The following is an 8,780-nucleotide window of genomic DNA, read 5'->3' as shown; positions in this document are numbered from 1 at the left end:
CTTTCAATGCATATTTGCTTAAAAAAACGAAATGACTTCGTTTGACTCAGACTTGACTTTATGCGTGAGTTAACAAAATGTCCATGACTAAAATTAAATCAGTAACGATAATCTACTATTATTAATAGCAGTTTTCAAGTTGGTACCAACTTGAAAATTATTGATCAAACTCCTTATCTGATGAAGATTTAAAAGAAACTACCGGAGTGACTTAAAGTATTATTTCATATGCTGTCTCGTTTCGTTTACTTTTCCAAACCTAGCTGGCAATTAAGCGTATCATTTTGACTCATATCACTTCTTATACCATCCTCCACCATTCACTCTGATTTCACCGGCGACCTTCCCCAGGGTTGCCACACCCCAGAGGTAGGCAGAGCATCTCAATGCTATCCTCTCGTGGGCTATCTTGGCCCAGCCTCTCTTTAAGCGGTGATGGCACTGATGCGGGCTGTCCAGCGACTTGGCTACAAGGAGCAGTACGAGCGAGTTACGACGGATCCCACTACTGGTCAGAAAACCTACACTCCTACCCGGATCTGGATACGCAGACTGTTGATCCTCGCCTACATTCCTACAGCGGATGTCCCAGACGCCTTCTTCAGTATCCTGGACCAGATGCCACCGACCTTGGACATCGACGACCTCCTCGCCTACTTCCAGACGACATGGATCCAGGGACTCACCACCTCCTCTGGTACTGGACGAGCCAAGTTCCGACCACTCTCCTGGAACGCTTACGATCGGACCCACTTCCACACGAACAGAACGAATAACTTCGTGGAGACCTGGAACAAGAAGTTCTCCGCTATCCTTGGACACTCCAACCCCACCATCTACAACTTCATCACAGCACTTCAGATGGAGCAGAGTTCAACAGATGGGAATCACGCAGCCTACCTGGTCGGAGAGAACCCACCGAAGAGGAAGAAAGCTCACAGCGACTGGCGACAAGGACAGGAGGATTCACCGCATCGTGCAGAACTACCACTCTTACGAAGATGATGCCTTGATTTACCTGGATCTTCTCAGAAGTGTTATGTGAACTATTGATTGCTCTAACTTCTTGATAATGATTTGTGGGATTCAGATATTATTGCTATTGAGTTATACTTATATAAACTTTTTGATTTTCAACAACTCAATATTTTTTCCCGATCCATGACTCAAAGTGCCGGAGGCACAAAAGAGTCAAGGACAAGGGTTAGCGAACGAGGTTTTTTTTTGTATATGGTAGCTTTGCGACCGTACCTGCGAGCGACCGTACCTGCCTACACACACTGTAATCGCCCACGTGACTACCTGCGCAAAGTTATTTTGCGGAATAATCCAAATTAGCTAATTGTTGGCGCGCGGCGCTGAACTGACCAAGTACATTGTTAATTTCACCATGTACATATCCCACTAGGCACTAATTGATAGCATACTATTATTATTTTGAGTTACTTATACTATTTTGCACACATCCGTGTCGGGTGTCAGGTTGCATAAACAATAAGCATATGGTTTTTAAAAATATACACGATTTTCAAATTCAATATGGAATTATATTAACTTGGTGGCGCTCGGCCTGTCACTTCGCCATATCTGCATACTTATAAACAGTAAAAACTGGGGTCCCCAGGTTGTATAGAAAATGATAAAATACGCCATCACGGATCGGGAAATTGAGCGGCCATGCACAAAAAAAAAGCGGCCGCATTTCTTGTTGATTTACATTGTCTGCCTAGCCCTGAATAAAAAAAATGAACTACTAAACTAACAAGAATTATACAAAATGATAAAGAGAAAAGAAAAAATAAAACTTATAATACGAATCTAGAACAAAACTTAAAAACAAGTTGAATGTGCAAGTTCTGTCTTAGGTACAATTTCTAGTAGTAGTAGTAGTGCCGCAGTACTGTCCAAAGTAATGGGTGTCATGTGATCCGCCGTTCCGTCCAACCTTTTTGGAAAGTACCGCCGTACCGGCCTGCGCTGTACCGTCCTCCGCCGGACTGTACACCGCCGCAGTGACTTCCGCCACAGTGACCGGTTCCCGTACGAAGCTAAGCCGCACGCATTTCCTTGCTCCCAGACCGATAACAAGCAAAATACATATCATAAATTCTAATATATTGGATTTGGAAACACTGCGCAGAATGGATGTCTTAAATCATAATTTTGTCGTCACTTATAATCTATTGACTTCAAAGTTAAATTTTAATTAAGTATGTATAGATAGGTGGTCTGCATGGTGGTAGGCAGGTATACTGAGTTAGTGTTACCAAGTATAAATATAATTACTGTATACTGTGTATAGAGAGGCATATTATAACGAGCAAATAGTGTTAGAAAGCAAGCGTGTAGACTGTAGATCCTAATATCTGCCGGCCGCACGATAACCCTGGTTATCTGGGGTCCCTAGTGTGTAGATCCTAATATCTGCCGGCCGCACGATAACCCTGGTTATCTGGGGTCCCTAGTGTGTAGATCCTAATATCTGCCCGCACGATAACCCTGGTTATCTGGGGTCCCTAGTGTGTAGATCCTAATATCTGCCCGCACGATAACCCTGGTTATCTGGGGTCCCTAGCGTGTAGATCCTAATATCTACCCGCACGATAACCCTGGTTATCTGGGGTCCCTAGCGTGTAGATCCTAATATCTCCCCGCACGATAACCCTGGTTATCTGGGGTCCCTAGCGTGTAGATCCTAATATCTGCCCGCACGATAACCCTGGTTATCTGGGGTCCCTAGCGTGTAGATCCTAATATCTGCCCGCACGATAACCCTGGTTATCTGGGGTCCCTAGTGTGTAGATCCTAATATCTGCCCGCACGATAACCCTGGTTATCTGGGGTCCCTAGTGTGTAGATCCTAATATCTGCCCGCACGATAACCCTGGTTATCTGGGGTCCCTAGCGTGTAGATCCTAATATCTACCCGCACGATAACCCTGGTTATCTGGGGTACCTAGCGTGTAGATCCTAATATCTCCCCGCACGATAACCCTGGTTAACTGGGGTACCTAGCGTGTAGATCCTAATATCTGCCCGCACGATAACCCTGGTTATCTGGGGTCCCTAGCGTGTAGATCCTAATATCTGCCCGCACGATAACCCTGGTTATCTGGGGTCCCTAGTGTGTAGATCCTAATATCTGCCCGCACGATAACCCTGGTTATCTGGGGTCCCTAGTGTGTAGATCCTAATATCTGCCCGCACGATAACCCTGGTTATCTGGGGTACCTAGCGTGTAGATCCTAATATCTACCCGCACGATAACCCTGGTTAACTGGGGTACCTAGCGTGTAGATCCTAATATCTGCCGGCCGCACGATAACCCTGGTTATCTGGGGTCCCTAGCGTGTAGATCCTAATATCTGCCCGCACGATAACCCTGGTTATCTGGGGTACCTAGCGTGTAGATCCTAATATCTGCCCGCACGATAACCCTGGTTATCTGGGGTCCCTAGTGTGTAGATCCTAATATCTGCCCGCACGATAACCCTGGTTATCTGGGGTCCCTAGTGTGTAGCTCCTAATATCTGCCCGCACGATAACCCTGGTTATCTGGGGTACCTAGCGTGTAGATCCTAATATCTACCCGCACGATAACCCTGGTTAACTGGGGTACCTAGCGTGTAGATCCTAATATCTGCCCGCACGATAACCCTGGTTATCTGGGGTCCCTAGCGTGTAGATCCTAATATCTGCCCGCACGATAACCCTGGTTATCTGGGGTCCCTAGTGTGTAGATCCTAATATCTGCCTGCACGATAACCCTGGTTATCTGGAGGCCCTAGCGTGTAGATCCTAATATCTGCCTGCACGATAACCCTGGTTATCTGGGGTACCTAGTGTGTAGATCCTAATATCTGCCCGCGCGATAACCCTGGTTATCTGGGGTCCCTAGTGTGTAGATCCCAATATCTGCCCGCACGATAATCCTGGTTATCTGGGGTCCCTAGCGTGTAGATCCTAATATCTGCCTGCACGATAACCTTGGTTATCTGGGGTCCCTAGTGTGTAGATCCCAATATATGCCCGCACGATAACCCTGGTTATCTGGAGGCCCTAGCGTGTAGATCCTAATATCTGCCTGCACGATAACCCTGGTTATCTGGGGTACCTAGTGTGTAGATCCTAATATCTGCCCGCACGATAACCCTGGTTATCTGGGGTCCCTAGCGTATTTTAAGCAGAATAAGGCCTTCTTCTACGATATATAACTAACTATTAATAAATCATAACCCTCTACCTAACAGATAACAACTAGCCCGGTTCATAAAACAAAAATATTATCCAATAATTACGGCGATAGGCTTATCTGTTGTTCCTTAGGCCAAATAACTACCAAAAAAATTTTGAAGCTTCAACTCCAACCGGAAACACCCCCACATGCCACGCCCATTTTTTTCATCAATTTTTAACAGGTAAAAATCTTCATATCATCAATTTAGGCATGAAGGAGTGCTTTAAGTGCTCCAACAGTTTGGGGTCTAATAGTAATGGTAGAAAAAGGTTAACTTTAGTCAAAGTCTCAAGTCTCCACGGCGCTTGGTTTAGGCGCACCGGATCTCGCGTCTCGCGCCTCCGCCGCGAGATTTGTTGCGCCAAAACTAAAGGTCGTAGAGACATGAGACTTCGACTAAAGTTAACCTTTTTCTACCATTACTATTTGAGTATCACAGTTTCAGAGCTCTAAACACATTCCTTCATCCTTAAAACAACAATCATATGGATTTTGCCTGTAAAAGTGGAACTGATCCTTTAAAATCAGCAGGCTGTCTAATCTTCGTTGCCAGAGGAATATTTTCGTCAAACTAGGATTTAAATGAGGTTCTTATTTCTTCATAACTCGTCACTGATAGGATCAGCATCGATGAGGTCCAATAATTCCTTCATAGCTCGTCACTGACAGGGTAACCGATTACTTTTAATAAGGTCTGATGATTTCTTCGAGACTAACGAGGATACGTCAAGACAAAGTATATATTTGGTTTGCTAATAGATTAAATACGACAGTTTATGTTTAAGAATAAAATAAAATCAATATCAAACAACATTTACACATAAAATCTAATAAAGCTTCCTAAGATCGTCCTTGGTCTCCAGTCCAAATCTCTTCCTGTGTGACTCCACCGCTTGGACCAGTTCCTGAAAGGACTCCTCGTCTCTTGTCATGTGTGAGTTGAGTCTTGTTGCTAAGGCAAGTGCCTGTTCTGATGAGTCATTCAGAGGAGTGAGTTTTTGAAGTAAACTACGTGACTTGCTGTAAGAAGGTGTAGATATCCAATCCTCAGCATCCAAGAAGGTGTGTGGAACTTCAAGTAGGCTGAAGATCAAGGTTGAACGAGGACCGACGAAATCAATCAGGGAAGATTCCTTAGCGAGGGCTGGAAGCGTTGGTTTTCTGATTTCAGGCAGGACTGATGGAAGTTGACCAATCTTCTTTGCGATCAGGTTCCTCGTCTCCAAAGATAGGGATTCGTCAAACACAGCCAGAGGGACGAGATCCTCAGTTAGGTACCAGGTGTGTCTGTTGATAACCTGCGCTGTGGAACTGGATACTTTCTTGTTCACCTTCGAGAACTTCTGGATTCTCCTGTGCAGCTTTAGGTCGTTGCTGATTTCAGGCAGGACTGATGGAAGTTGACCAATCTTCTTTGCGATCAGGTTCCTCGTCTCCAAAGATAGGGATTCGTCAAACACAGCCAGAGGGACGAGATCCTCAGTTAGGTACCAGGTGTGTCTGTTGATAACCTGCGCTGTGGAACTGGATACTTTCTGCTCCAATCACAAGCTCCATGATGTGATGACGGCAGGCGAGCCACAGGAGTTGACGGGAAAGGAGTTGCTGAAGAAGGACACAGCTCCCATTTCGTATCCCTGTATTGGAGGATGTGGTATCGAAACCACAAGCTATGATCTTATCCGTCAACTCCCACTCGTCCAGGACTGCTTTGACCGTCTCTGCCTCCACCTTCCCAGTTGAGGATTCAGTCTTAGTGATGCTGAGGATCTTGTTCTCCGGATGCTGAATCAGGACAACAGCTAGTCTGTTCACCTTCCCAAAACCGTACAAGTTTGGTAGGAGCTTCCCGTCGAAGTTTATCTGACCGACGTCACAGGTATAGTTCTCCTTGATCGTAGCAGCAACCTCCTTCCTCGCAGTAGCCCGATGTCGTCTTGCTGTAGATTTACTGAGAGATATTTTGTTAATGTCCCCACCCCCGTGATTAGAAATTGCTGCAAACATACCTGTCATCTGAGAGTTGGAGAGATTTAGCCGGTCAGCAACAGGGCCCAGCTTCTTTAAGCAGTCCTTGGAGATGTCGACTGTAGTCCCAGATGGGCGAGAGCAGAGGCGTTTAGGCGTGTACTCCTCCGTAGAGGATATCGAGTTCTTCGAGTCACCGTCGGGAGAGGGTTCCAGGGTGAGCGAAGAGGAAGGTTGAGGTGTAGTAGCTGTAAGGGAAAACTTGAGAGATTTCTCCGCTCGTGCTAGTTTCTTTTCCACTGCTACTTTAGTTTGTAAATCCCTTGTGGAAGAGATCGTGTTCTGCCAATGGTTAAGAAGGAAATCACGGTCTTCCTCTGTGATGAGATTGGATGACCTTAGGGAGGGATTTGTGATGTCGAATAAGCTGTCCAACGTCGATAGGAAAGCGGCTTCCTTCTTCTTATGGGCTTCGGTTCCTCGTCGAGATGTAGGAATCTTCATGATTTGCTTGTAGTCGAAATGAAGTTCTATCATACGTTTGGTAATAGTAGATCGACAGTTCAAGATATCTCCGTATCCAGCGTACTCCCAAAGCTCCACCAGTTCGGTCTTTACAATCTGGACAGCTTCAGTTAAGCTCAAGCTGCCGTGATTCTGCTCCAGCTCGAACATGATCCTCCGAGTAACTGCGCCATATGTTGGGAGTTTAGAGAACGACAGCTTCTCAAGCAGGGTTGAAAGAAGGGGAAGTTCTCTTCGTGGTAGTTTTCGTTTAGGCATGTTGAATGTTGATTGTAGAGATTGATAATTAGATAGTTATTGATAATTATCATTCGGCTATATAGTACAATTAACTGTGCTGTCAGCTATAATCAACAACAGAGTTGACACCATGTTGGTTCAAAAATCAACATGTTGCCAACTGTTGAGGGTGGCACCTGTTGTGGGTGGCACCTGTTATGGTCCTGACACCCACCTGTAAATCATGTGATCGAGGATGGTCTATATCGTCTATGCTAACTTGAAGGGAATCCCACTAATGAAATATCCAGCAGATAATTATTAAATATATCTTAACAGGTAAAATCTATAAAATTGTTGATTAAAGCATGAAGTAATGTGTTTGAGACATTGTTGATGTGCTTTCCTAATAGTAATGGTAGAAAAAGGTTAACTTTAGTCGAAGTCTCATGTCTCTACGACCTTTAGTTTTGGCGCAACAAATCTCGCGGCGGAGGCGCGAGACGCGAGATCCGGTGCGCCTAAACCAAGCGCCGTGGAGACTTGAGACTTTGACTAAAGTTAACCTTTTTCTACCATTACTATTAGACCCCAAACTGTTGGAGCACTAAAAGCACTCCTTCATGCCTAAATTGATGATATGAAGATTTTTACCTGTTAAAAATTGATGAAAAAAATGGGCGTGGCATGTGGGGGTGTTTCCGGTTGGAGTTGAAGCTTCAAAATTTTTTTGGTAGTTATTTGGCCTAAGGAACAACAGATAAGCCTATCGCCGTAATTATTGGATAATATTTTTGTTTTATGAACCGGGCTAATAACAACACTGTACGTTTACAGAGTGCAGTTTGTAATACTTGATCCATTACAATCCTCGGTAATTAAGTAATTAAGTAATTACCTGACCCCTAATTGTCAGACGATAACCACATGACCTACTCAACAATACGCTCAGGCAGGTGATTTTCTAAATATAGATTTAATAGTAAGCCTCACAATGCTAGCTGGAACTATAATAGGTAATTATAGTTAGTTGGTCATTAGTATAACTCTATTAGTCTACTAAGCTACTAAGGTACTAGACGCTGAAATCAACATTTTTCCATTCACCCTTTTGTAAAAAGGCAATAGTGAAAGGTTACGAATGGACGTTTTTGCAGAAAAACGTGGATTTTGGAGATAGTGGTAGGCGGGTCTGAATATGGTGTCAGTTCGTTAATTACCATGTGATAACTAGTGCGCAGTGAAGCGCGAGTGTATTGCTTGCGGAGATGTAATGTATATAGCTAGCATGTCAATGAATGCGCGGCGCGATCAGAGAATTTTAATGTATACTATGTAATGTATAGCATTACGTAATAAGCCCAATTTGTACGTGGCATGCGTAATATAGTGTACTGATGTGTATCAATATTATTATTATGAAGTGATCTGATTGGAGCTTATATTTATAGTTATTGTAATTGGAAATATAGCGTCCGCAGTCCGCCAAAACGAAACAACGGGCGCAATTCTTGTTCAATGATAAATCTCTGCAAAGGGGGGAAAGGCTAAACAGAAAAATAAATTATGAGGGACATAAAGAAGAAATAAATCCTCGTGTTTGACAACAGTCTTCAAATATACAAGTTTTATCCTTTGTAACTGCGGAGTGCGGGGCCTGTAGTTATGGAAAATTAAAGCATTATCTAATTATAATAGTATAACGATTAACGGTAGTACATGTTGTTCCGTTCAAGGACAAAAGAAAATCGCGTTTATTTACACCAAAAATCACGGTGCCACGACAAGCAAAACTCTCGAAAATCGCGGCATGCATATTTGGTATATTTAA

Source organism: Bolinopsis microptera, chromosome 13 (assembly GCF_026151205.1).
Source record: "Bolinopsis microptera isolate Bmic1 chromosome 13, MBARI_Bmic_1.0, whole genome shotgun sequence".
NCBI classification, from domain to species: Eukaryota; Metazoa; Ctenophora; class Tentaculata; order Lobata; family Bolinopsidae; genus Bolinopsis; species Bolinopsis microptera.
Note: the sequence above shows the minus strand (reverse complement) of the source record.